A 21471-nucleotide genomic window follows, 5' to 3' on the forward strand; every position below is an offset into this window, starting at 1 on the left:
ATCTCGTTTTTAATACAAACGTAGAAACTACACCCCTGAGCCTATCGCTGCTACTTCATCGGCGAGAAACGCTTATTACAGAAAATTTAGACTAAACGAAGGTTCCACCGAGATTCGAACTCGGATCGCTGGATTCAGAGTCCAGAGTGCTAACCGTTACACCATGGAACCAGACAGGAGAATGGGACTCGTAAATACACTTAGCAGTGTTCTGACGTACTTCAGACACTTCCTACTTGCATTTTTTAACCTAATTGACACGATCGAGCATTATAAACTTAATCTGGGCAATGTTTGCACTTGCAGCCGATGACTGCATTTCCTGTGCGTCTATATGGCAGCGCTGAGTAGCAGTGTGTGGAAACGAAAGACAGGGACGGACGTAAAGCAATCAGTACGAATAAGAAAGTATGCAGAGCCTCTGGTAGCTCAGTTGGTAGAGCGGTGGACTGTAGTGGAGGATTCACAGTTATCCATAGGTCGCTGGTTCAAATCCGGCCCAGAGGACTGTTTTTCTAATCTCAGGAGCAAAGAGGCTCCAGAGCATGCCCACTCGGTCAGAACCTCCCTATGTTTTAAACCTATTTTAAAGGAAATTCATTTGCTCAGCTTCTAGTAGCTAGTTGATAATCATGGGATTCTTAGCCTTCGTAGGATAATGATATTTCTTCGAATTATAGTAAAATTGCTTGCTCTTACAGGCATTACTCGTTTAATGTGCTATATAGGTCACATAGTCGTACCAATATTCAGCCGTTTCATAGACATCTCGTTTTTAATACAAACGTAGAAACTACACCCCTGAGCCTATCGCTGCTACTTCATCGGCGAGAAACGCTTATTACAGAAAATTTAGACTAAACGAAGGTTCCACCGAGATTCGAACTCGGATCGCTGGATTCAGAGTCCAGAGTGCTAACCGTTACACCATGGAACCAGACAGGAGAATGGGACTCGTAAATACACTTAGCAGTGTTCTGACGTACTTCAGACACTTCCTACTTGCATTTTTTAACCTAATTGACACGATCGAGCATTATAAAACTTAATCTGGGCAATGTTTGCACTTGCAGCCGATGACTGCATTTCCTGTGCGTCTATATGGCAGCGCTGAGTAGCAGTGTGTGGAAACGAAAGACAGGGACGGACGTAAAGCAATCAGTACGAATAAGAAAGTATGCAGAGCCTCTGGTAGCTCAGTTGGTAGAGCGGTGGACTGTAGTGGAGGATTCACAGTTATCCATAGGTCGCTGGTTCAAATCCGGCCCAGAGGACTGTTTTTCTAATCTCAGGAGCAAAGAGGCTCCAGAGCATGCCCACTCGGTCAGAACCTCCCTATGTTTTAAACCTATTTTAAAGGAAATTCATTTGCTCAGCTTCTAGTAGCTAGTTGATAATCATGGGATTCTTAGCCTTCGTAGGATAATGATATTTCTTCGAATTATAGTAAAATTGCTTGCTCTTACAGGCATTACTCGTTTAATGTGCCTATATAGGTCACATAGTCGTACCAATATTCAGCCGTTTCATAGACATCTCGTTTTTAATACAAACGTAGAAACTACACCCCTGAGCCTATCGCTGCTACTTCATCGGCGAGAAACGCTTATTACAGAAAATTTAGACTAAACGAAGGTTCCACCGAGATTCGAACTCGGATCGCTGGATTCAGAGTCCAGAGTGCTAACCGTTACACCATGGAACCAGACAGGAGAATGGGACTCGTAAATACACTTAGCAGTGTTCTGACGTACTTCAGACACTTCCTACTTGCATTTTTTAACCTAATTGACACGATCGAGCATTATAAAACTTAATCTGGGCAATGTTTGCACTTGCAGCCGATGACTGCATTTCCTGTGCGTCTATATGGCAGCGCTGAGTAGCAGTGTGTGGAAACGAAAGACAGGGACGGACGTAAAGCAATCAGTACGAATAAGAAAGTATGCAGAGCCTCTGGTAGCTCAGTTGGTAGAGCGGTGGACTGTAGTGGAGGATTCACAGTTATCCATAGGTCGCTGGTTCAAATCCGGCCCAGAGGACTGTTTTTCTAATCTCAGGAGCAAAGAGGCTCCAGAGCATGCCCACTCGGTCAGAACCTCCCTATGTTTTAAAACCTATTTTAAAGGAAATTCATTGCTCAGCTTCTAGTAGCTAGTTGATAATCATGGGATTCTTAGCCTTCGTAGGATAATGATATTTCTTCGAATTATAGTAAAATTGCTTGCTCTTACAGGCATTACTCGTTTAATGTGCTATATAGGTCACATAGTCGTACCAATATTCAGCCGTTTCATAGACATCTCGTTTTTAATACAAACGTAGAAACTACACCCCTGAGCCTATCGCTGCTACTTCATCGGCGAGAAACGCTTATTACAGAAAATTTAGACTAAACGAAGGTTCCACCGAGATTCGAACTCGGATCGCTGGATTCAGAGTCCAGAGTGCTAACCGTTACACCATGGAACCAGACAGGAGAATGGGACTCGTAAATACACTTAGCAGTGTTCTGACGTACTTCAGACACTTCCTACTTGCATTTTTTAACCTAATTGACACGATCGAGCATTATAAAACTTAATCTGGGCAATGTTTGCACTTGCAGCCGATGACTGCATTTCCTGTGCGTCTATATGGCAGCGCTGAGTAGCAGTGTGTGGAAACGAAAGACAGGGACGGACGTAAAGCAATCAGTACGAATAAGAAAGTATGCAGAGCCTCTGGTAGCTCAGTTGGTAGAGCGGTGGACTGTAGTGGAGGATTCACAGTTATCCATAGGTCGCTGGTTCAAATCCGGCCCAGAGGACTGTTTTTCTAATCTCAGGAGCAAAGAGGCTCCAGAGCATGCCCACTCGGTCAGAACCTCCCTATGTTTTAAACCTATTTTAAAGGAAATTCATTTGCTCAGCTTCTAGTAGCTAGTTGATAATCATGGGATTCTTAGCCTTCGTAGGATAATGATATTTCTTCGAATTATAGTAAAATTGCTTGCTCTTACAGGCATTACTCGTTTAATGTGCTATATAGGTCACATAGTCGTACCAATATTCAGCCGTTTCATAGACATCTCGTTTTTAATACAAACGTAGAAACTACACCCCTGAGCCTATCGCTGCTACTTCATCGGCGAGAAACGCTTATTACAGAAAATTTAGACTAAACGAAGGTTCCACCGAGATTCGAACTCGGATCGCTGGATTCAGAGTCCAGAGTGCTAACCGTTACACCATGGAACCAGACAGGAGAATGGGACTCGTAAATACACTTAGCAGTGTTCTGACGTACTTCAGACACTTCCTACTTGCATTTTTAACCTAATTGACACGATCGAGCATTATAAAACTTAATCTGGGCAATGTTTGCACTTGCAGCCGATGACTGCATTTCCTGTGCGTCTATATGGCAGCGCTGAGTAGCAGTGTGTGGAAACGAAAGACAGGGACGGACGTAAAGCAATCAGTACGAATAAGAAAGTATGCAGAGCCTCTGGTAGCTCAGTTGGTAGAGCGGTGGACTGTAGTGGAGGATTCACAGTTATCCATAGGTCGCTGGTTCAAATCCGGCCCAGAGGACTGTTTTTCTAATCTCAGGAGCAAAGAGGCTCCAGAGCATGCCCACTCGGTCAGAACCTCCCTATGTTTTAAACCTATTTTAAAGGAAATTCATTTGCTCAGCTTCTAGTAGCTAGTTGATAATCATGGGATTCTTAGCCTTCGTAGGATAATGATATTTCTTCGAATTATAGTAAAATTGCTTGCTCTTACAGGCATTACTCGTTTAATGTGCTATATAGGTCACATAGTCGTACCAATATTCAGCCGTTTCATAGACATCTCGTTTTTAATACAAACGTAGAAACTACACCCCTGAGCCTATCGCTGCTACTTCATCGGCGAGAAACGCTTATTACAGAAAATTTAGACTAAACGAAGGTTCCACCGAGATTCGAACTCGGATCGCTGGATTCAGAGTCCAGAGTGCTAACCGTTACACCATGGAACCAGACAGGAGAATGGGACTCGTAAATACACTTAGCAGTGTTCTGACGTACTTCAGACACTTCCTACTTGCATTTTTTAACCTAATTGACACGATCGAGCATTATAAAACTTAATCTGGGCAATGTTTGCACTTGCAGCCGATGACTGCATTTCCTGTGCGTCTATATGGCAGCGCTGAGTAGCAGTGTGTGGAAACGAAAGACAGGGACGGACGTAAAGCAATCAGTACGAATAAGAAAGTATGCAGAGCCTCTGGTAGCTCAGTTGGTAGAGCGGTGGACTGTAGTGGAGGATTCACAGTTATCCATAGGTCGCTGGTTCAAATCCGGCCCAGAGGACTGTTTTTCTAATCTCAGGAGCAAAGAGGCTCCAGAGCATGCCCACTCGGTCAGAACCTCCCTATGTTTTAAACCTATTTTAAAGGAAATTCATTTGCTCAGCTTCTAGTAGCTAGTTGATAATCATGGGATTCTTAGCCTTCGTAGGATAATGATATTTCTTCGAATTATAGTAAAATTGCTTGCTCTTACAGGCATTACTCGTTTAATGTGCTATATAGGTCACATAGTCGTACCAATATTCAGCCGTTTCATAGACATCTCGTTTTTAATACAAACGTAGAAACTACACCCCTGAGCCTATCGCTGCTACTTCATCGGCGAGAAACGCTTATTACAGAAAATTTAGACTAAACGAAGGTTCCACCGAGATTCGAACTCGGATCGCTGGATTCAGAGTCCAGAGTGCTAACCGTTACACCATGGAACCAGACAGGAGAATGGGACTCGTAAATACACTTAGCAGTGTTCTGACGTACTTCAGACACTTCCTACTTGCATTTTTTAACCTAATTGACACGATCGAGCATTATAAAACTTAATCTGGGCAATGTTTGCACTTGCAGCCGATGACTGCATTTCCTGTGCGTCTATATGGCAGCGCTGAGTAGCAGTGTGTGGAAACGAAAGACAGGGACGGACGTAAAGCAATCAGTACGAATAAGAAAGTATGCAGAGCCTCTGGTAGCTCAGTTGGTAGAGCGGTGGACTGTAGTGGAGGATTCACAGTTATCCATAGGTCGCTGGTTCAAATCCGGCCCAGAGGACTGTTTTTCTAATCTCAGGAGCAAAGAGGCTCCAGAGCATGCCCACTCGGTCAGAACCTCCCTATGTTTTAAACCTATTTTAAAGGAAATTCATTTGCTCAGCTTCTAGTAGCTAGTTGATAATCATGGGATTCTTAGCCTTCGTAGGATAATGATATTTCTTCGAATTATAGTAAAATTGCTTGCTCTTACAGGCATTACTCGTTTAATGTGCTATATAGGTCACATAGTCGTACCAATATTCAGCCGTTTCATAGACATCTCGTTTTTAATACAAACGTAGAAACTACACCCCTGAGCCTATCGCTGCTACTTCATCGGCGAGAAACGCTTATTACAGAAAATTTAGACTAAACGAAGGTTCCACCGAGATTCGAACTCGGATCGCTGGATTCAGAGTCCAGAGTGCTAACCGTTACACCATGGAACCAGACAGGAGAATGGGACTCGTAAATACACTTAGCAGTGTTCTGACGTACTTCAGACACTTCCTACTTGCATTTTTTAACCTAATTGACACGATCGAGCATTATAAAACTTAATCTGGGCAATGTTTGCACTTGCAGCCGATGACTGCATTTCCTGTGCGTCTATATGGCAGCGCTGAGTAGCAGTGTGTGGAAACGAAAGACAGGGACGGACGTAAAGCAATCAGTACGAATAAGAAAGTATGCAGAGCCTCTGGTAGCTCAGTTGGTAGAGCGGTGGACTGTAGTGGAGGATTCACAGTTATCCATAGGTCGCTGGTTCAAATCCGGCCCAGAGGACTGTTTTTCTAATCTCAGGAGCAAAGAGGCTCCAGAGCATGCCCACTCGGTCAGAACCTCCCTATGTTTTAAACCTATTTTAAAGGAAATTCATTTGCTCAGCTTCTAGTAGCTAGTTGATAATCATGGGATTCTTAGCCTTCGTAGGATAATGATATTTCTTCGAATTATAGTAAAATTGCTTGCTCTTACAGGCATTACTCGTTTAATGTGCTATATAGGTCACATAGTCGTACCAATATTCAGCCGTTTCATAGACATCTCGTTTTTAATACAAACGTAGAAACTACACCCCTGAGCCTATCGCTGCTACTTCATCGGCGAGAAACGCTTATTACAGAAAATTTAGACTAAACGAAGGTTCCACCGAGATTCGAACTCGGATCGCTGGATTCAGAGTCCAGAGTGCTAACCGTTACACCATGGAACCAGACAGGAGAATGGGACTCGTAAATACACTTAGCAGTGTTCTGACGTACTTCAGACACTTCCTACTTGCATTTTTTAACCTAATTGACACGATCGAGCATTATAAAACTTAATCTGGGCAATGTTTGCACTTGCAGCCGATGACTGCATTTCCTGTGCGTCTATATGGCAGCGCTGAGTAGCAGTGTGTGGAAACGAAAGACAGGGACGGACGTAAAGCAATCAGTACGAATAAGAAAGTATGCAGAGCCTCTGGTAGCTCAGTTGGTAGAGCGGTGGACTGTAGTGGAGGATTCACAGTTATCCATAGGTCGCTGGTTCAAATCCGGCCCAGAGGACTGTTTTTCTAATCTCAGGAGCAAAGAGGCTCCAGAGCATGCCCACTCGGTCAGAACCTCCCTATGTTTTAAACCTATTTTAAAGGAAATTCATTTGCTCAGCTTCTAGTAGCTAGTTGATAATCATGGGATTCTTAGCCTTCGTAGGATAATGATATTTCTTCGAATTATAGTAAAATTGCTTGCTCTTACAGGCATTACTCGTTTAATGTGCTATATAGGTCACATAGTCGTACCAATATTCAGCCGTTTCATAGACATCTCGTTTTTAATACAAACGTAGAAACTACACCCCTGAGCCTATCGCTGCTACTTCATCGGCGAGAAACGCTTATTACAGAAAATTTAGACTAAACGAAGGTTCCACCGAGATTCGAACTCGGATCGCTGGATTCAGAGTCCAGAGTGCTAACCGTTACACCATGGAACCAGACAGGAGAATGGGACTCGTAAATACACTTAGCAGTGTTCTGACGTACTTCAGACACTTCCTACTTGCATTTTTTAACCTAATTGACACGATCGAGCATTATAAAACTTAATCTGGGCAATGTTTGCACTTGCAGCCGATGACTGCATTTCCTGTGCGTCTATATGGCAGCGCTGAGTAGCAGTGTGTGGAAACGAAAGACAGGGACGGACGTAAAGCAATCAGTACGAATAAGAAAGTATGCAGAGCCTCTGGTAGCTCAGTTGGTAGAGCGGTGGACTGTAGTGGAGGATTCACAGTTATCCATAGGTCGCTGGTTCAAATCCGGCCCAGAGGACTGTTTTTCTAATCTCAGGAGCAAAGAGGCTCCAGAGCATGCCCACTCGGTCAGAACCTCCCTATGTTTTAAACCTATTTTAAAGGAAATTCATTTGCTCAGCTTCTAGTAGCTAGTTGATAATCATGGGATTCTTAGCCTTCGTAGGATAATGATATTTCTTCGAATTATAGTAAAATTGCTTGCTCTTACAGGCATTACTCGTTTAATGTGCTATATAGGTCACATAGTCGTACCAATATTCAGCCGTTTCATAGACATCTCGTTTTTAATACAAACGTAGAAACTACACCCCTGAGCCTATCGCTGCTACTTCATCGGCGAGAAACGCTTATTACAGAAAATTTAGACTAAACGAAGGTTCCACCGAGATTCGAACTCGGATCGCTGGATTCAGAGTCCAGAGTGCTAACCGTTACACCATGGAACCAGACAGGAGAATGGGACTCGTAAATACACTTAGCAGTGTTCTGACGTACTTCAGACACTTCCTACTTGCATTTTTTAACCTAATTGACACGATCGAGCATTATAAAACTTAATCTGGGCAATGTTTGCACTTGCAGCCGATGACTGCATTTCCTGTGCGTCTATATGGCAGCGCTGAGTAGCAGTGTGTGGAAACGAAAGACAGGGACGGACGTAAAGCAATCAGTACGAATAAGAAAGTATGCAGAGCCTCTGGTAGCTCAGTTGGTAGAGCGGTGGACTGTAGTGGAGGATTCACAGTTATCCATAGGTCGCTGGTTCAAATCCGGCCCAGAGGACTGTTTTTCTAATCTCAGGAGCAAAGAGGCTCCAGAGCATGCCCACTCGGTCAGAACCTCCCTATGTTTTAAACCTATTTTAAAGGAAATTCATTTGCTCAGCTTCTAGTAGCTAGTTGATAATCATGGGATTCTTAGCCTTCGTAGGATAATGATATTTCTTCGAATTATAGTAAAATTGCTTGCTCTTACAGGCATTACTCGTTTAATGTGCTATATAGGTCACATAGTCGTACCAATATTCAGCCGTTTCATAGACATCTCGTTTTTAATACAAACGTAGAAACTACACCCCTGAGCCTATCGCTGCTACTTCATCGGCGAGAAACGCTTATTACAGAAAATTTAGACTAAACGAAGGTTCCACCGAGATTCGAACTCGGATCGCTGGATTCAGAGTCCAGAGTGCTAACCGTTACACCATGGAACCAGACAGGAGAATGGGACTCGTAAATACACTTAGCAGTGTTCTGACGTACTTCAGACACTTCCTACTTGCATTTTTTAACCTAATTGACACGATCGAGCATTATAAAACTTAATCTGGGCAATGTTTGCACTTGCAGCCGATGACTGCATTTCCTGTGCGTCTATATGGCAGCGCTGAGTAGCAGTGTGTGGAAACGAAAGACAGGGACGGACGTAAAGCAATCAGTACGAATAAGAAAGTATGCAGAGCCTCTGGTAGCTCAGTTGGTAGAGCGGTGGACTGTAGTGGAGGATTCACAGTTATCCATAGGTCGCTGGTTCAAATCCGGCCCAGAGGACTGTTTTTCTAATCTCAGGAGCAAAGAGGCTCCAGAGCATGCCCACTCGGTCAGAACCTCCCTATGTTTTAAACCTATTTTAAAGGAAATTCATTTGCTCAGCTTCTAGTAGCTAGTTGATAATCATGGGATTCTTAGCCTTCGTAGGATAATGATATTTCTTCGAATTATAGTAAAATTGCTTGCTCTTACAGGCATTACTCGTTTAATGTGCTATATAGGTCACATAGTCGTACCAATATTCAGCCGTTTCATAGACATCTCGTTTTTAATACAAACGTAGAAACTACACCCCTGAGCCTATCGCTGCTACTTCATCGGCGAGAAACGCTTATTACAGAAAATTTAGACTAAACGAAGGTTCCACCGAGATTCGAACTCGGATCGCTGGATTCAGAGTCCAGAGTGCTAACCGTTACACCATGGAACCAGACAGGAGAATGGGACTCGTAAATACACTTAGCAGTGTTCTGACGTACTTCAGACACTTCCTACTTGCATTTTTTAACCTAATTGACACGATCGAGCATTATAAAACTTAATCTGGGCAATGTTTGCACTTGCAGCCGATGACTGCATTTCCTGTGCGTCTATATGGCAGCGCTGAGTAGCAGTGTGTGGAAACGAAAGACAGGGACGGACGTAAAGCAATCAGTACGAATAAGAAAGTATGCAGAGCCTCTGGTAGCTCAGTTGGTAGAGCGGTGGACTGTAGTGGAGGATTCACAGTTATCCATAGGTCGCTGGTTCAAATCCGGCCCAGAGGACTGTTTTTCTAATCTCAGGAGCAAAGAGGCTCCAGAGCATGCCCACTCGGTCAGAACCTCCCTATGTTTTAAACCTATTTTAAAGGAAATTCATTTGCTCAGCTTCTAGTAGCTAGTTGATAATCATGGGATTCTTAGCCTTCGTAGGATAATGATATTTCTTCGAATTATAGTAAAATTGCTTGCTCTTACAGGCATTACTCGTTTAATGTGCTATATAGGTCACATAGTCGTACCAATATTCAGCCGTTTCATAGACATCTCGTTTTTAATACAAACGTAGAAACTACACCCCTGAGCCTATCGCTGCTACTTCATCGGCGAGAAACGCTTATTACAGAAAATTTAGACTAAACGAAGGTTCCACCGAGATTCGAACTCGGATCGCTGGATTCAGAGTCCAGAGTGCTAACCGTTACACCATGGAACCAGACAGGAGAATGGGACTCGTAAATACACTTAGCAGTGTTCTGACGTACTTCAGACACTTCCTACTTGCATTTTTTAACCTAATTGACACGATCGAGCATTATAAAACTTAATCTGGGCAATGTTTGCACTTGCAGCCGATGACTGCATTTCCTGTGCGTCTATATGGCAGCGCTGAGTAGCAGTGTGTGGAAACGAAAGACAGGGACGGACGTAAAGCAATCAGTACGAATAAGAAAGTATGCAGAGCCTCTGGTAGCTCAGTTGGTAGAGCGGTGGACTGTAGTGGAGGATTCACAGTTATCCATAGGTCGCTGGTTCAAATCCGGCCCAGAGGACTGTTTTTCTAATCTCAGGAGCAAAGAGGCTCCAGAGCATGCCCACTCGGTCAGAACCTCCCTATGTTTTAAACCTATTTTAAAGGAAATTCATTTGCTCAGCTTCTAGTAGCTAGTTGATAATCATGGGATTCTTAGCCTTCGTAGGATAATGATATTTCTTCGAATTATAGTAAAATTGCTTGCTCTTACAGGCATTACTCGTTTAATGTGCTATATAGGTCACATAGTCGTACCAATATTCAGCCGTTTCATAGACATCTCGTTTTTAATACAAACGTAGAAACTACACCCCTGAGCCTATCGCTGCTACTTCATCGGCGAGAAACGCTTATTACAGAAAATTTAGACTAAACGAAGGTTCCACCGAGATTCGAACTCGGATCGCTGGATTCAGAGTCCAGAGTGCTAACCGTTACACCATGGAACCAGACAGGAGAATGGGACTCGTAAATACACTTAGCAGTGTTCTGACGTACTTCAGACACTTCCTACTTGCATTTTTTAACCTAATTGACACGATCGAGCATTATAAAACTTAATCTGGGCAATGTTTGCACTTGCAGCCGATGACTGCATTTCCTGTGCGTCTATATGGCAGCGCTGAGTAGCAGTGTGTGGAAACGAAAGACAGGGACGGACGTAAAGCAATCAGTACGAATAAGAAAGTATGCAGAGCCTCTGGTAGCTCAGTTGGTAGAGCGGTGGACTGTAGTGGAGGATTCACAGTTATCCATAGGTCGCTGGTTCAAATCCGGCCCAGAGGACTGTTTTTCTAATCTCAGGAGCAAAGAGGCTCCAGAGCATGCCCACTCGGTCAGAACCTCCCTATGTTTTAAACCTATTTTAAAGGAAATTCATTTGCTCAGCTTCTAGTAGCTAGTTGATAATCATGGGATTCTTAGCCTTCGTAGGATAATGATATTTCTTCGAATTATAGTAAAATTGCTTGCTCTTACAGGCATTACTCGTTTAATGTGCTATATAGGTCACATAGTCGTACCAATATTCAGCCGTTTCATAGACATCTCGTTTTTAATACAAACGTAGAAACTACACCCCTGAGCCTATCGCTGCTACTTCATCGGCGAGAAACGCTTATTACAGAAAATTTAGACTAAACGAAGGTTCCACCGAGATTCGAACTCGGATCGCTGGATTCAGAGTCCAGAGTGCTAACCGTTACACCATGGAACCAGACAGGAGAATGGGACTCGTAAATACACTTAGCAGTGTTCTGACGTACTTCAGACACTTCCTACTTGCATTTTTTAACCTAATTGACACGATCGAGCATTATAAAACTTAATCTGGGCAATGTTTGCACTTGCAGCCGATGACTGCATTTCCTGTGCGTCTATATGGCAGCGCTGAGTAGCAGTGTGTGGAAACGAAAGACAGGGACGGACGTAAAGCAATCAGTACGAATAAGAAAGTATGCAGAGCCTCTGGTAGCTCAGTTGGTAGAGCGGTGGACTGTAGTGGAGGATTCACAGTTATCCATAGGTCGCTGGTTCAAATCCGGCCCAGAGGACTGTTTTTCTAATCTCAGGAGCAAAGAGGCTCCAGAGCATGCCCACTCGGTCAGAACCTCCCTATGTTTTAAACCTATTTTAAAGGAAATTCATTTGCTCAGCTTCTAGTAGCTAGTTGATAATCATGGGATTCTTAGCCTTCGTAGGATAATGATATTTCTTCGAATTATAGTAAAATTGCTTGCTCTTACAGGCATTACTCGTTTAATGTGCTATATAGGTCACATAGTCGTACCAATATTCAGCCGTTTCATAGACATCTCGTTTTTAATACAAACGTAGAAACTACACCCCTGAGCCTATCGCTGCTACTTCATCGGCGAGAAACGCTTATTACAGAAAATTTAGACTAAACGAAGGTTCCACCGAGATTCGAACTCGGATCGCTGGATTCAGAGTCCAGAGTGCTAACCGTTACACCATGGAACCAGACAGGAGAATGGGACTCGTAAATACACTTAGCAGTGTTCTGACGTACTTCAGACACTTCCTACTTGCATTTTTTAACCTAATTGACACGATCGAGCATTATAAAACTTAATCTGGGCAATGTTTGCACTTGCAGCCGATGACTGCATTTCCTGTGCGTCTATATGGCAGCGCTGAGTAGCAGTGTGTGGAAACGAAAGACAGGGACGGACGTAAAGCAATCAGTACGAATAAGAAAGTATGCAGAGCCTCTGGTAGCTCAGTTGGTAGAGCGGTGGACTGTAGTGGAGGATTCACAGTTATCCATAGGTCGCTGGTTCAAATCCGGCCCAGAGGACTGTTTTTCTAATCTCAGGAGCAAAGAGGCTCCAGAGCATGCCCACTCGGTCAGAACCTCCCTATGCTTTAAACCTATTTTAAAGGAAATTCATTTGCTCAGCTTCTAGTAGCTAGTTGATAATCATGGGATTCTTAGCCTTCGTAGGATAATGATATTTCTTCGAATTATAGTAAAATTGCTTGCTCTTACAGGCATTACTCGTTTAATGTGCTATATAGGTCACATAGTCGTACCAATATTCAGCCGTTTCATAGACATCTCGTTTTTAATACAAACGTAGAAACTACACCCCTGAGCCTATCGCTGCTACTTCATCGGCGAGAAACGCTTATTACAGAAAATTTAGACTAAACGAAGGTTCCACCGAGATTCGAACTCGGATCGCTGGATTCAGAGTCCAGAGTGCTAACCGTTACACCATGGAACCAGACAGGAGAATGGGACTCGTAAATACACTTAGCAGTGTTCTGACGTACTTCAGACACTTCCTACTTGCATTTTTTAACCTAATTGACACGATCGAGCATTATAAAACTTAATCTGGGCAATGTTTGCACTTGCAGCCGATGACTGCATTTCCTGTGCGTCTATATGGCAGCGCTGAGTAGCAGTGTGTGGAAACGAAAGACAGGGACGGACGTAAAGCAATCAGTACGAATAAGAAAGTATGCAGAGCCTCTGGTAGCTCAGTTGGTAGAGCGGTGGACTGTAGTGGAGGATTCACAGTTATCCATAGGTCGCTGGTTCAAATCCGGCCCAGAGGACTGTTTTTCTAATCTCAGGAGCAAAGAGGCTCCAGAGCATGCCCACTCGGTCAGAACCTCCCTATGTTTGAAACCTATTTTAAAGGAAATTCATTTGCTCAGCTTCTAGTAGCTAGTTGATAATCATGGGATTCTTAGCCTTCGTAGGATAATGATATTTCTTCGAATTATAGTAAAATTGCTTGCTCTTACAGGCATTACTCGTTTAATGTGCTATATAGGTCACATAGTCGTACCAATATTCAGCCGTTTCATAGACATCTCGTTTTTAATACAAACGTAGAAACTACACCCCTGAGCCTATCGCTGCTACTTCATCGGCGAGAAACGCTTATTACAGAAAATTTAGACTAAACGAAGGTTCCACCGAGATTCGAACTCGGATCGCTGGATTCAGAGTCCAGAGTGCTAACCGTTACACCATGGAACCAGACAGGAGAATGGGACTCGTAAATACACTTAGCAGTGTTCTGACGTACTTCAGACACTTCCTACTTGCATTTTTTAACCTAATTGACACGATCGAGCATTATAAAACTTAATCTGGGCAATGTTTGCACTTGCAGCCGATGACTGCATTTCCTGTGCGTCTATATGGCAGCGCTGAGTAGCAGTGTGTGGAAACGAAAGACAGGGACGGACGTAAAGCAATCAGTACGAATAAGAAAGTATGCAGAGCCTCTGGTAGCTCAGTTGGTAGAGCGGTGGACTGTAGTGGAGGATTCACAGTTATCCATAGGTCGCTGGTTCAAATCCGGCCCAGAGGACTGTTTTTCTAATCTCAGGAGCAAAGAGGCTCCAGAGCATGCCCACTCGGTCAGAACCTCCCTATGTTTTAAACCTATTTTAAAGGAAATTCATTTGCTCAGCTTCTAGTAGCTAGTTGATAATCATGGGATTCTTAGCCTTCGTAGGATAATGATATTTCTTCGAATTATAGTAAAATTGCTTGCTCTTACAGGCATTACTCGTTTAATGTGCTATATAGGTCACATAGTCGTACCAATATTCAGCCGTTTCATAGACATCTCGTTTTTAATACAAACGTAGAAACTACACCCCTGAGCCTATCGCTGCTACTTCATCGGCGAGAAACGCTTATTACAGAAAATTTAGACTAAACGAAGGTTCCACCGAGATTCGAACTCGGATCGCTGGATTCAGAGTCCAGAGTGCTAACCGTTACACCATGGAACCAGACAGGAGAATGGGACTCGTAAATACACTTAGCAGTGTTCTGACGTACTTCAGACACTTCCTACTTGCATTTTTTAACCTAATTGACACGATCGAGCATTATAAAACTTAATCTGGGCAATGTTTGCACTTGCAGCCGATGACTGCATTTCCTGTGCGTCTATATGGCAGCGCTGAGTAGCAGTGTGTGGAAACGAAAGACAGGGACGGACGTAAAGCAATCAGTACGAATAAGAAAGTATGCAGAGCCTCTGGTAGCTCAGTTGGTAGAGCGGTGGACTGTAGTGGAGGATTCACAGTTATCCATAGGTCGCTGGTTCAAATCCGGCCCAGAGGACTGTTTTTCTAATCTCAGGAGCAAAGAGGCTCCAGAGCATGCCCACTCGGTCAGAACCTCCCTATGTTTTAAACCTATTTTAAAGGAAATTCATTTGCTCAGCTTCTAGTAGCTAGTTGATAATCATGGGATTCTTAGCCTTCGTAGGATAATGATATTTCTTCGAATTATAGTAAAATTGCTTGCTCTTACAGGCATTACTCGTTTAATGTGCTATATAGGTCACATAGTCGTACCAATATTCAGCCGTTTCATAGACATCTCGTTTTTAATACAAACGTAGAAACTACACCCCTGAGCCTATCGCTGCTACTTCATCGGCGAGAAACGCTTATTACAGAAAATTTAGACTAAACGAAGGTTCCACCGAGATTCGAACTCGGATCGCTGGATTCAGAGTCCAGAGTGCTAACCGTTACACCATGGAACCAGACAGGAGAATGGGACTCGTAAATACACTTAGCAGTGTTCTGACGTACTTCAGACACTTCCTACTTGCATTTTTTAACCTAATTGACACGATCGAGCATTATAAAACTTAATCTGGGCAATGTTTGCACTTGCAGCCGATGACTGCATTTCCTGTGCGTCTATATGGCAGCGCTGAGTAGCAGTGTGTGGAAACGAAAGACAGGGACGGACGTAAAGCAATCAGTACGAATAAGAAAGTATGCAGAGCCTCTGGTAGCTCAGTTGGTAGAGCGGTGGACTGTAGTGGAGGATTCACAGTTATCCATAGGTCGCTGGTTCAAATCCGGCCCAGAGGACTGTTTTTCTAATCTCAGGAGCAAAGAGGCTCCAGAGCATGCCCACTCGGTCAGAACCTCCCTATGTTTTAAACCTATTTTAAAGGAAATTCATTTGCTCAGCTTCTAGTAGCTAGTTGATAATCATGGGATTCTTAGCCTTCGTAGGATAATGATATTTCTTCGAATTATAGTAAAATTGCTTGCTCTTACAGGCATTACTCGTTTAATGTGCTATATAGGTCACATAGTCGTACCAATATTCAGCCGTTTCATAGACATCTCGTTTTTAATACAAACGTAGAAACTACACCCCTGAGCCTATCGCTGCTACTTCATCGGCGAGAAACGCTTATTACAGAAAATTTAGACTAAACGAAGGTTCCACCGAGATTCGAACTCGGATCGCTGGATTCAGAGTCCAGAGTGCTAACCGTTACACCATGGAACCAGACAGGAGAATGGGACTCGTAAATACACTTAGCAGTGTTCTGACGTACTTCAGACACTTCCTACTTGCATTTTTTAACCTAATTGACACGATCGAGCATTATAAAACTTAATCTGGGCAATGTTTGCACTTGCAGCCGATGACTGCATTTCCTGTGCGTCTATATGGCAGCGCTGAGTAGCAGTGTGTGGAAACGAAAGACAGGGACGGACGTAAAGCAATCAGTACGAATAAGAAAGTATGCAGAGCCTCTGGTAGCTCAGTTGGTAGAGCGGTGGACTGTAGTGGAGGATTCACAGTTATCCATAGGTCGCTGGTTCAAATCCGGCCCAGAGGACTGTTTTTCTAATCTCAGGAGCAAAGAGGCTCCAGAGCATGCCCACTCGGTCAGAACCTCCCTATGTTTTAAACCTATTTTAAAGGAAATTCATTTGCTCAGCTTCTAGTAGCTAGTTGATAATCATGGGATTCTTAGCCTTCGTAGGATAATGATATTTCTTCGAATTATAGTAAAATTGCTTGCTCTTACAGGCATTACTCGTTTAATGTGCTATATAGGTCACATAGTCGTACCAATATTCAGCCGTTTCATAGACATCTCGTTTTTAATACAAACGTAGAAACTACACCCCCTGAGCCTATCGCTGCTACTTCATCGGCGAGAAACGCTTATTACAGAAAATTTAGACTAAACGAAGGTTCCACCGAGATTCGAACTCGGATCGCTGGATTCAGAGTCCAGAGTGCTAACCGTTACACCATGGAACCAGACAGGAGAATGGGACTCGTAAATACACTTAGCAGTGTTCTGACGTACTTCAGACACTTCCTACTTGCATTTTTTAACCTAATTGACACGATCGAGCATTATAAAACTTAATCTGGGCAATGTTTGCACTTGCAGCCGATGACTGCATTTCCTGTGCGTCTATATGGCAGCGCTGAGTAGCAGTGTGTGGAAACGAAAGACAGGGACGGACGTAAAGCAATCAGTACGAATAAGAAAGTATGCAGAGCCTCTGGTAGCTCAGTTGGTAGAGCGGTGGACTGTAGTGGAGGATTCACAGTTATCCATAGGTCGCTGGTTCAAATCCGGCCCAGAGGACTGTTTTTCTAATCTCAGGAGCAAAGAGGCTCCAGAGCATGCCCACTCGGTCAGAACCTCCCTATGTTTTAAACCTATTTTAAAGGAAATTCATTTGCTCAGCTTCTAGTAGCTAGTTGATAATCATGGGATTCTTAGCCTTCGTAGGATAATGATATTTCTTCGAATTATAGTAAAATTGCTTGCTCTTACAGGCATTACTCGTTTAATGTGCTATATAGGTCACATAGTCGTACCAATATTCAGCCGTTTCATAGACATCTCGTTTTTAATACAAACGTAGAAACTACACCCCTGAGCCTATCGCTGCTACTTCATCGGCGAGAAACGCTTATTACAGAAAATTTAGACTAAACGAAGGTTCCACCGAGATTCGAACTCGGATCGCTGGATTCAGAGTCCAGAGTGCTAACCGTTACACCATGGAACCAGACAGGAGAATGGGACTCGTAAATACACTTAGCAGTGTTCTGACGTACTTCAGACACTTCCTACTTGCATTTTTTAACCTAATTGACACGATCGAGCATTATAAAACTTAATCTGGGCAATGTTTGCACTTGCAGCCGATGACTGCATTTCCTGTGCGTCTATATGGCAGCGCTGAGTAGCAGTGTGTGGAAACGAAAGACAGGGACGGACGTAAAGCAATCAGTACGAATAAGAAAGTATGCAGAGCCTCTGGTAGCTCAGTTGGTAGAGCGGTGGACTGTAGTGGAGGATTCACAGTTATCCATAGGTCGCTGGTTCAAATCCGGCCCAGAGGACTGTTTTTCTAATCTCAGGAGCAAAGAGGCTCCAGAGCATGCCCACTCGGTCAGAACCTCCCTATGTTTTAAACCTATTTTAAAGGAAATTCATTTGCTCAGCTTCTAGTAGCTAGTTGATAATCATGGGATTCTAGCCTTCGTAGGATAATGATATTTCTTCGAATTATAGTAAAATTGCTTGCTCTTACAGGCATTACTCGTTTAATGTGCTATATAGGTCACATAGTCGTACCAATATTCAGCCGTTTCATAGACATCTCGTTTTTAATACAAACGTAGAAACTACACCCCTGAGCCTATCGCTGCTACTTCATCGGCGAGAAACGCTTATTACAGAAAATTTAGACTAAACGAAGGTTCCACCGAGATTCGAACTCGGATCGCTGGATTCAGAGTCCAGAGTGCTAACCGTTACACCATGGAACCAGACAGGAGAATGGGACTCGTAAATACACTTAGCAGTGTTCTGACGTACTTCAGACACTTCCTACTTGCATTTTTTAACCTAATTGACACGATCGAGCATTATAAAACTTAATCTGGGCAATGTTTGCACTTGCAGCCGATGACTGCATTTCCTGTGCGTCTATATGGCAGCGCTGAGTAGCAGTGTGTGGAAACGAAAGACAGGGACGGGACGTAAAGCAATCAGTACGAATAAGAAAGTATGCAGAGCCTCTGGTAGCTCAGTTGGTAGAGCGGTGGACTGTAGTGGAGGATTCACAGTTATCCATAGGTCGCTGGTTCAAATCCGGCCCAGAGGACTGTTTTTCTAATCTCAGGAGCAAAGAGGCTCCAGAGCATGCCCACTCGGTCAGAACCTCCCTATGTTTTAAACCTATTTTAAAGGAAATTCATTTGCTCAGCTTCTAGTAGCTAGTTGATAATCATGGGATTCTTAGCCTTCGTAGGATAATGATATTTCTTCGAATTATAGTAAAATTGCTTGCTCTTACAGGCATTACTCGTTTAATGTGCTATATAGGTCACATAGTCGTACCAATATTCAGCCGTTTCATAGACATCTCGTTTTTAATACAAACGTAGAAACTACACCCCTGAGCCTATCGCTGCTACTTCATCGGCGAGAAACGCTTATTACAGAAAATTTAGACTAAACGAAGGTTCCACCGAGATCGAACTCGGATCGCTGGATTCAGAGTCCAGAGTGCTAACCGTTACACCATGGAACCAGACAGGAGAATGGGACTCGTAAATACACTTAGCAGTGTTCTGACGTACTTCAGACACTTCCTACTTGCATTTTTTAACCTAATTGACACGATCGAGCATTATAAAACTTAATCTGGGCAATGTTTGCACTTGCAGCCGATGACTGCATTTCCTGTGCGTCTATATGGCAGCGCTGAGTAGCAGTGTGTGGAAACGAAAGACAGGGACGGACGTAAAGCAATCAGTACGAATAAGAAAGTATGCAGAGCCTCTGGTAGCTCAGTTGGTAGAGCGGTGGACTGTAGTGGAGGATTCACAGTTATCCATAGGTCGCTGGTTCAAATCCGGCCCAGAGGACTGTTTTTCTAATCTCAGGAGCAAAGAGGCTCCAGAGCATGCCCACTCGGTCAGAACCTCCCTATGTTTTAAACCTATTTTAAAGGAAATTCATTTGCTCAGCTTCTAGTAGCTAGTTGATAATCATGGGATTCTTAGCCTTCGTAGGATAATGATATTTCTTCGAATTATAGTAAAATTGCTTGCTCTTACAGGCATTACTCGTTTAATGTGCTATATAGGTCACATAGTCGTACCAATATTCAGCCGTTTCATAGACATCTCGTTTTTAATACAAACGTAGAAACTACACCCCTGAGCCTATCGCTGCTACTTCATCGGCGAGAAACGCTTATTACAGAAAATTTAGACTAAACGAAGGTTCCACCGAGATTCGAACTCGGATCGCTGGATTCAGAGTCCAGAGTGCTAACCGTTACACCATGGAACCAGACAGGAGAATGGGACTCGTAAATACACTTAGCAGTGTTCTGACGTACTTCAGACACTTCCTACTTGCATTTTTTAACCTAATTGACACGATCGAGCATTATAAAACTTAATCTGGGCAATGTTTGCACTTGCAGCCGATGACTGCATTTCCTGTGCGTCTATATGGCAGCGCTGAGTAGCAGTGTGTGGAAACGAAAGACAGGGACGGACGTAAAGCAATCAGTACGAATAAGAAAGTATGCAGAGCCTCTGGTAGCTCAGTTGGTAGAGCGGTGGACTGTAGTGGAGGATTCACAGTTATCCATAGGTCGCTGGTTCAAATCCGGCCCAGAGGACTGTTTTTCTAATCTCAGGAGCAAAGAGGCTCCAGAGCATGCCCACTCGGTCAGAACCTCCCTATGTTTTAAACCTATTTTAAAGGAAATTCATTTGCTCAGCTTCTAGTAGCTAGTTGATAATCATGGGATTCTTAGCCTTCGTAGGATAATGATATTTCTTCGAATTATAGTAAAATTGCTTGCTCTTACAGGCATTACTCGTTTAATGTGCTATATAGGTCACATAGTCGTACCAATATTCAGCCGTTTCATAGACATCTCGTTTTTAATACAAACGTAGAAACTACACCCCTGAGCCTATCGCTGCTACTTCATCGGCGAGAAACGCTTATTACAGAAAATTTAGACTAAACGAAGGTTCCACCGAGATTCGAACTCGGATCGCTGGATTCAGAGTCCAGAGTGCTAACCGTTACACCATGGAACCAGACAGGAGAATGGGACTCGTAAATACACTTAGCAGTGTTCTGACGTACTTCAGACACTTCCTACTTGCATTTTTTAACCTAATTGACACGATCGAGCATTATAAAACTTAATCTGGGCAATGTTTGCACTTGCAGCCGATGACTGCATTTCCTGTGCGTCTATATGGCAGCGCTGAGTAGCAGTGTGTGGAAACGAAAGACAGGGACGGACGTAAAGCAATCAGTACGAATAAGAAAGTATGCAGAGCCTCTGGTAGCTCAGTTGGTAGAGCGGTGGACTGTAGTGGAGGATTCACAGTTATCCATAGGTCGCTTTTTCAAATCCGGCCCAGAGGACTGTTTTTCTAATCTCAGGAGCAAAGAGGCTCCAGAGCATGCCCACTCGGTCAGAACCTCCCTATGTTTTAAACCTATTTTAAAGGAAATTCATTTGCTCAGCTTCTAGTAGCTAGTTGATAATCATGGGATTCTTAGCCTTCGTAGGATAATGATATTTCTTCGAATTATAGTAAAATTGCTTGCTCTTACAGGCATTACTCGTTTAATGTGCTATATAGGTCACATAGTCGTACCAATATTCAGCCGTTTCAT

General features: G+C 43.3%; 55 non-coding genes across 55 annotated transcripts; 28 read left to right on the plus strand and 27 right to left on the minus strand.

Moving 5' to 3' along the window:
- Positions 1-418: 418 nt before the first annotated feature.
- On the plus strand, positions 419-507 carry Trnay-gua (transfer RNA tyrosine (anticodon GUA)). Its single transcript is given in 2 exon segments — positions 419-455; positions 472-507. It is a non-coding gene; the product is annotated as a tRNA-Tyr (tRNA).
- A 358-nt stretch (positions 508-865) lies between these two features.
- On the minus strand, positions 866-937 carry Trnaq-cug (transfer RNA glutamine (anticodon CUG)). The gene has a single exon. It is a non-coding gene; the product is annotated as a tRNA-Gln (tRNA).
- Positions 938-1185: 248 nt separating this feature from the next.
- Trnay-gua (transfer RNA tyrosine (anticodon GUA)) lies at positions 1186-1274 on the plus strand. Its single transcript is given in 2 exon segments — positions 1186-1222; positions 1239-1274. It is a non-coding gene; the product is annotated as a tRNA-Tyr (tRNA).
- A 359-nt stretch (positions 1275-1633) lies between these two features.
- On the minus strand, positions 1634-1705 carry Trnaq-cug (transfer RNA glutamine (anticodon CUG)). The gene has a single exon. It is a non-coding gene; the product is annotated as a tRNA-Gln (tRNA).
- Positions 1706-1953: 248 nt separating this feature from the next.
- Positions 1954-2042, plus strand: Trnay-gua (transfer RNA tyrosine (anticodon GUA)). Its single transcript is given in 2 exon segments — positions 1954-1990; positions 2007-2042. It is a non-coding gene; the product is annotated as a tRNA-Tyr (tRNA).
- A 358-nt stretch (positions 2043-2400) lies between these two features.
- Trnaq-cug (transfer RNA glutamine (anticodon CUG)) lies at positions 2401-2472 on the minus strand. The gene has a single exon. It is a non-coding gene; the product is annotated as a tRNA-Gln (tRNA).
- Positions 2473-2720: 248 nt separating this feature from the next.
- Positions 2721-2809, plus strand: Trnay-gua (transfer RNA tyrosine (anticodon GUA)). Its single transcript is given in 2 exon segments — positions 2721-2757; positions 2774-2809. It is a non-coding gene; the product is annotated as a tRNA-Tyr (tRNA).
- A 358-nt stretch (positions 2810-3167) lies between these two features.
- On the minus strand, positions 3168-3239 carry Trnaq-cug (transfer RNA glutamine (anticodon CUG)). Its single transcript has one exon. It is a non-coding gene; the product is annotated as a tRNA-Gln (tRNA).
- A 247-nt stretch (positions 3240-3486) lies between these two features.
- Positions 3487-3575, plus strand: Trnay-gua (transfer RNA tyrosine (anticodon GUA)). The gene is given in 2 exon segments: positions 3487-3523; positions 3540-3575. It is a non-coding gene; the product is annotated as a tRNA-Tyr (tRNA).
- A 358-nt stretch (positions 3576-3933) lies between these two features.
- On the minus strand, positions 3934-4005 carry Trnaq-cug (transfer RNA glutamine (anticodon CUG)). The gene has a single exon. It is a non-coding gene; the product is annotated as a tRNA-Gln (tRNA).
- Positions 4006-4253: 248 nt separating this feature from the next.
- Trnay-gua (transfer RNA tyrosine (anticodon GUA)) lies at positions 4254-4342 on the plus strand. Its single transcript is given in 2 exon segments — positions 4254-4290; positions 4307-4342. It is a non-coding gene; the product is annotated as a tRNA-Tyr (tRNA).
- A 358-nt stretch (positions 4343-4700) lies between these two features.
- Trnaq-cug (transfer RNA glutamine (anticodon CUG)) lies at positions 4701-4772 on the minus strand. Its single transcript has one exon. It is a non-coding gene; the product is annotated as a tRNA-Gln (tRNA).
- Positions 4773-5020: 248 nt separating this feature from the next.
- On the plus strand, positions 5021-5109 carry Trnay-gua (transfer RNA tyrosine (anticodon GUA)). Its single transcript is given in 2 exon segments — positions 5021-5057; positions 5074-5109. It is a non-coding gene; the product is annotated as a tRNA-Tyr (tRNA).
- A 358-nt stretch (positions 5110-5467) lies between these two features.
- On the minus strand, positions 5468-5539 carry Trnaq-cug (transfer RNA glutamine (anticodon CUG)). The gene has a single exon. It is a non-coding gene; the product is annotated as a tRNA-Gln (tRNA).
- A 248-nt stretch (positions 5540-5787) lies between these two features.
- On the plus strand, positions 5788-5876 carry Trnay-gua (transfer RNA tyrosine (anticodon GUA)). Its single transcript is given in 2 exon segments — positions 5788-5824; positions 5841-5876. It is a non-coding gene; the product is annotated as a tRNA-Tyr (tRNA).
- A 358-nt stretch (positions 5877-6234) lies between these two features.
- Positions 6235-6306, minus strand: Trnaq-cug (transfer RNA glutamine (anticodon CUG)). The gene has a single exon. It is a non-coding gene; the product is annotated as a tRNA-Gln (tRNA).
- A 248-nt stretch (positions 6307-6554) lies between these two features.
- On the plus strand, positions 6555-6643 carry Trnay-gua (transfer RNA tyrosine (anticodon GUA)). Its single transcript is given in 2 exon segments — positions 6555-6591; positions 6608-6643. It is a non-coding gene; the product is annotated as a tRNA-Tyr (tRNA).
- Positions 6644-7001: 358 nt separating this feature from the next.
- Positions 7002-7073, minus strand: Trnaq-cug (transfer RNA glutamine (anticodon CUG)). Its single transcript has one exon. It is a non-coding gene; the product is annotated as a tRNA-Gln (tRNA).
- A 248-nt stretch (positions 7074-7321) lies between these two features.
- On the plus strand, positions 7322-7410 carry Trnay-gua (transfer RNA tyrosine (anticodon GUA)). The gene is given in 2 exon segments: positions 7322-7358; positions 7375-7410. It is a non-coding gene; the product is annotated as a tRNA-Tyr (tRNA).
- A 358-nt stretch (positions 7411-7768) lies between these two features.
- Trnaq-cug (transfer RNA glutamine (anticodon CUG)) lies at positions 7769-7840 on the minus strand. The gene has a single exon. It is a non-coding gene; the product is annotated as a tRNA-Gln (tRNA).
- A 248-nt stretch (positions 7841-8088) lies between these two features.
- Positions 8089-8177, plus strand: Trnay-gua (transfer RNA tyrosine (anticodon GUA)). The gene is given in 2 exon segments: positions 8089-8125; positions 8142-8177. It is a non-coding gene; the product is annotated as a tRNA-Tyr (tRNA).
- A 358-nt stretch (positions 8178-8535) lies between these two features.
- Positions 8536-8607, minus strand: Trnaq-cug (transfer RNA glutamine (anticodon CUG)). Its single transcript has one exon. It is a non-coding gene; the product is annotated as a tRNA-Gln (tRNA).
- Positions 8608-8855: 248 nt separating this feature from the next.
- Trnay-gua (transfer RNA tyrosine (anticodon GUA)) lies at positions 8856-8944 on the plus strand. The gene is given in 2 exon segments: positions 8856-8892; positions 8909-8944. It is a non-coding gene; the product is annotated as a tRNA-Tyr (tRNA).
- A 358-nt stretch (positions 8945-9302) lies between these two features.
- Positions 9303-9374, minus strand: Trnaq-cug (transfer RNA glutamine (anticodon CUG)). The gene has a single exon. It is a non-coding gene; the product is annotated as a tRNA-Gln (tRNA).
- Positions 9375-9622: 248 nt separating this feature from the next.
- Positions 9623-9711, plus strand: Trnay-gua (transfer RNA tyrosine (anticodon GUA)). The gene is given in 2 exon segments: positions 9623-9659; positions 9676-9711. It is a non-coding gene; the product is annotated as a tRNA-Tyr (tRNA).
- A 358-nt stretch (positions 9712-10069) lies between these two features.
- Trnaq-cug (transfer RNA glutamine (anticodon CUG)) lies at positions 10070-10141 on the minus strand. Its single transcript has one exon. It is a non-coding gene; the product is annotated as a tRNA-Gln (tRNA).
- A 248-nt stretch (positions 10142-10389) lies between these two features.
- Positions 10390-10478, plus strand: Trnay-gua (transfer RNA tyrosine (anticodon GUA)). Its single transcript is given in 2 exon segments — positions 10390-10426; positions 10443-10478. It is a non-coding gene; the product is annotated as a tRNA-Tyr (tRNA).
- Positions 10479-10836: 358 nt separating this feature from the next.
- Positions 10837-10908, minus strand: Trnaq-cug (transfer RNA glutamine (anticodon CUG)). The gene has a single exon. It is a non-coding gene; the product is annotated as a tRNA-Gln (tRNA).
- A 248-nt stretch (positions 10909-11156) lies between these two features.
- Positions 11157-11245, plus strand: Trnay-gua (transfer RNA tyrosine (anticodon GUA)). The gene is given in 2 exon segments: positions 11157-11193; positions 11210-11245. It is a non-coding gene; the product is annotated as a tRNA-Tyr (tRNA).
- Positions 11246-11603: 358 nt separating this feature from the next.
- On the minus strand, positions 11604-11675 carry Trnaq-cug (transfer RNA glutamine (anticodon CUG)). Its single transcript has one exon. It is a non-coding gene; the product is annotated as a tRNA-Gln (tRNA).
- A 248-nt stretch (positions 11676-11923) lies between these two features.
- On the plus strand, positions 11924-12012 carry Trnay-gua (transfer RNA tyrosine (anticodon GUA)). The gene is given in 2 exon segments: positions 11924-11960; positions 11977-12012. It is a non-coding gene; the product is annotated as a tRNA-Tyr (tRNA).
- A 358-nt stretch (positions 12013-12370) lies between these two features.
- On the minus strand, positions 12371-12442 carry Trnaq-cug (transfer RNA glutamine (anticodon CUG)). Its single transcript has one exon. It is a non-coding gene; the product is annotated as a tRNA-Gln (tRNA).
- A 248-nt stretch (positions 12443-12690) lies between these two features.
- Positions 12691-12779, plus strand: Trnay-gua (transfer RNA tyrosine (anticodon GUA)). The gene is given in 2 exon segments: positions 12691-12727; positions 12744-12779. It is a non-coding gene; the product is annotated as a tRNA-Tyr (tRNA).
- A 358-nt stretch (positions 12780-13137) lies between these two features.
- Trnaq-cug (transfer RNA glutamine (anticodon CUG)) lies at positions 13138-13209 on the minus strand. Its single transcript has one exon. It is a non-coding gene; the product is annotated as a tRNA-Gln (tRNA).
- A 248-nt stretch (positions 13210-13457) lies between these two features.
- Trnay-gua (transfer RNA tyrosine (anticodon GUA)) lies at positions 13458-13546 on the plus strand. Its single transcript is given in 2 exon segments — positions 13458-13494; positions 13511-13546. It is a non-coding gene; the product is annotated as a tRNA-Tyr (tRNA).
- Positions 13547-13904: 358 nt separating this feature from the next.
- Trnaq-cug (transfer RNA glutamine (anticodon CUG)) lies at positions 13905-13976 on the minus strand. The gene has a single exon. It is a non-coding gene; the product is annotated as a tRNA-Gln (tRNA).
- A 248-nt stretch (positions 13977-14224) lies between these two features.
- Positions 14225-14313, plus strand: Trnay-gua (transfer RNA tyrosine (anticodon GUA)). The gene is given in 2 exon segments: positions 14225-14261; positions 14278-14313. It is a non-coding gene; the product is annotated as a tRNA-Tyr (tRNA).
- A 358-nt stretch (positions 14314-14671) lies between these two features.
- Trnaq-cug (transfer RNA glutamine (anticodon CUG)) lies at positions 14672-14743 on the minus strand. The gene has a single exon. It is a non-coding gene; the product is annotated as a tRNA-Gln (tRNA).
- A 248-nt stretch (positions 14744-14991) lies between these two features.
- Trnay-gua (transfer RNA tyrosine (anticodon GUA)) lies at positions 14992-15080 on the plus strand. The gene is given in 2 exon segments: positions 14992-15028; positions 15045-15080. It is a non-coding gene; the product is annotated as a tRNA-Tyr (tRNA).
- Positions 15081-15438: 358 nt separating this feature from the next.
- On the minus strand, positions 15439-15510 carry Trnaq-cug (transfer RNA glutamine (anticodon CUG)). Its single transcript has one exon. It is a non-coding gene; the product is annotated as a tRNA-Gln (tRNA).
- Positions 15511-15758: 248 nt separating this feature from the next.
- On the plus strand, positions 15759-15847 carry Trnay-gua (transfer RNA tyrosine (anticodon GUA)). The gene is given in 2 exon segments: positions 15759-15795; positions 15812-15847. It is a non-coding gene; the product is annotated as a tRNA-Tyr (tRNA).
- Positions 15848-16205: 358 nt separating this feature from the next.
- On the minus strand, positions 16206-16277 carry Trnaq-cug (transfer RNA glutamine (anticodon CUG)). Its single transcript has one exon. It is a non-coding gene; the product is annotated as a tRNA-Gln (tRNA).
- A 248-nt stretch (positions 16278-16525) lies between these two features.
- Trnay-gua (transfer RNA tyrosine (anticodon GUA)) lies at positions 16526-16614 on the plus strand. The gene is given in 2 exon segments: positions 16526-16562; positions 16579-16614. It is a non-coding gene; the product is annotated as a tRNA-Tyr (tRNA).
- A 359-nt stretch (positions 16615-16973) lies between these two features.
- On the minus strand, positions 16974-17045 carry Trnaq-cug (transfer RNA glutamine (anticodon CUG)). Its single transcript has one exon. It is a non-coding gene; the product is annotated as a tRNA-Gln (tRNA).
- A 248-nt stretch (positions 17046-17293) lies between these two features.
- On the plus strand, positions 17294-17382 carry Trnay-gua (transfer RNA tyrosine (anticodon GUA)). The gene is given in 2 exon segments: positions 17294-17330; positions 17347-17382. It is a non-coding gene; the product is annotated as a tRNA-Tyr (tRNA).
- A 358-nt stretch (positions 17383-17740) lies between these two features.
- Positions 17741-17812, minus strand: Trnaq-cug (transfer RNA glutamine (anticodon CUG)). The gene has a single exon. It is a non-coding gene; the product is annotated as a tRNA-Gln (tRNA).
- Positions 17813-18060: 248 nt separating this feature from the next.
- Positions 18061-18149, plus strand: Trnay-gua (transfer RNA tyrosine (anticodon GUA)). The gene is given in 2 exon segments: positions 18061-18097; positions 18114-18149. It is a non-coding gene; the product is annotated as a tRNA-Tyr (tRNA).
- Positions 18150-18506: 357 nt separating this feature from the next.
- Positions 18507-18578, minus strand: Trnaq-cug (transfer RNA glutamine (anticodon CUG)). Its single transcript has one exon. It is a non-coding gene; the product is annotated as a tRNA-Gln (tRNA).
- Positions 18579-18827: 249 nt separating this feature from the next.
- Positions 18828-18916, plus strand: Trnay-gua (transfer RNA tyrosine (anticodon GUA)). Its single transcript is given in 2 exon segments — positions 18828-18864; positions 18881-18916. It is a non-coding gene; the product is annotated as a tRNA-Tyr (tRNA).
- A 358-nt stretch (positions 18917-19274) lies between these two features.
- Positions 19275-19345, minus strand: Trnaq-cug (transfer RNA glutamine (anticodon CUG)). The gene has a single exon. It is a non-coding gene; the product is annotated as a tRNA-Gln (tRNA).
- A 248-nt stretch (positions 19346-19593) lies between these two features.
- On the plus strand, positions 19594-19682 carry Trnay-gua (transfer RNA tyrosine (anticodon GUA)). Its single transcript is given in 2 exon segments — positions 19594-19630; positions 19647-19682. It is a non-coding gene; the product is annotated as a tRNA-Tyr (tRNA).
- Positions 19683-20040: 358 nt separating this feature from the next.
- Positions 20041-20112, minus strand: Trnaq-cug (transfer RNA glutamine (anticodon CUG)). The gene has a single exon. It is a non-coding gene; the product is annotated as a tRNA-Gln (tRNA).
- A 248-nt stretch (positions 20113-20360) lies between these two features.
- Trnay-gua (transfer RNA tyrosine (anticodon GUA)) lies at positions 20361-20449 on the plus strand. The gene is given in 2 exon segments: positions 20361-20397; positions 20414-20449. It is a non-coding gene; the product is annotated as a tRNA-Tyr (tRNA).
- Positions 20450-20807: 358 nt separating this feature from the next.
- Trnaq-cug (transfer RNA glutamine (anticodon CUG)) lies at positions 20808-20879 on the minus strand. Its single transcript has one exon. It is a non-coding gene; the product is annotated as a tRNA-Gln (tRNA).
- A 248-nt stretch (positions 20880-21127) lies between these two features.
- On the plus strand, positions 21128-21216 carry Trnay-gua (transfer RNA tyrosine (anticodon GUA)). Its single transcript is given in 2 exon segments — positions 21128-21164; positions 21181-21216. It is a non-coding gene; the product is annotated as a tRNA-Tyr (tRNA).
- The last annotated feature ends 255 nt before the right edge of the window (positions 21217-21471 follow it).

Source organism: Schistocerca serialis, chromosome 2 (genome assembly GCF_023864345.2).
Source record: "Schistocerca serialis cubense isolate TAMUIC-IGC-003099 chromosome 2, iqSchSeri2.2, whole genome shotgun sequence".
Lineage (NCBI taxonomy): Eukaryota > Metazoa > Arthropoda > Insecta > Orthoptera > Acrididae > Schistocerca > Schistocerca serialis.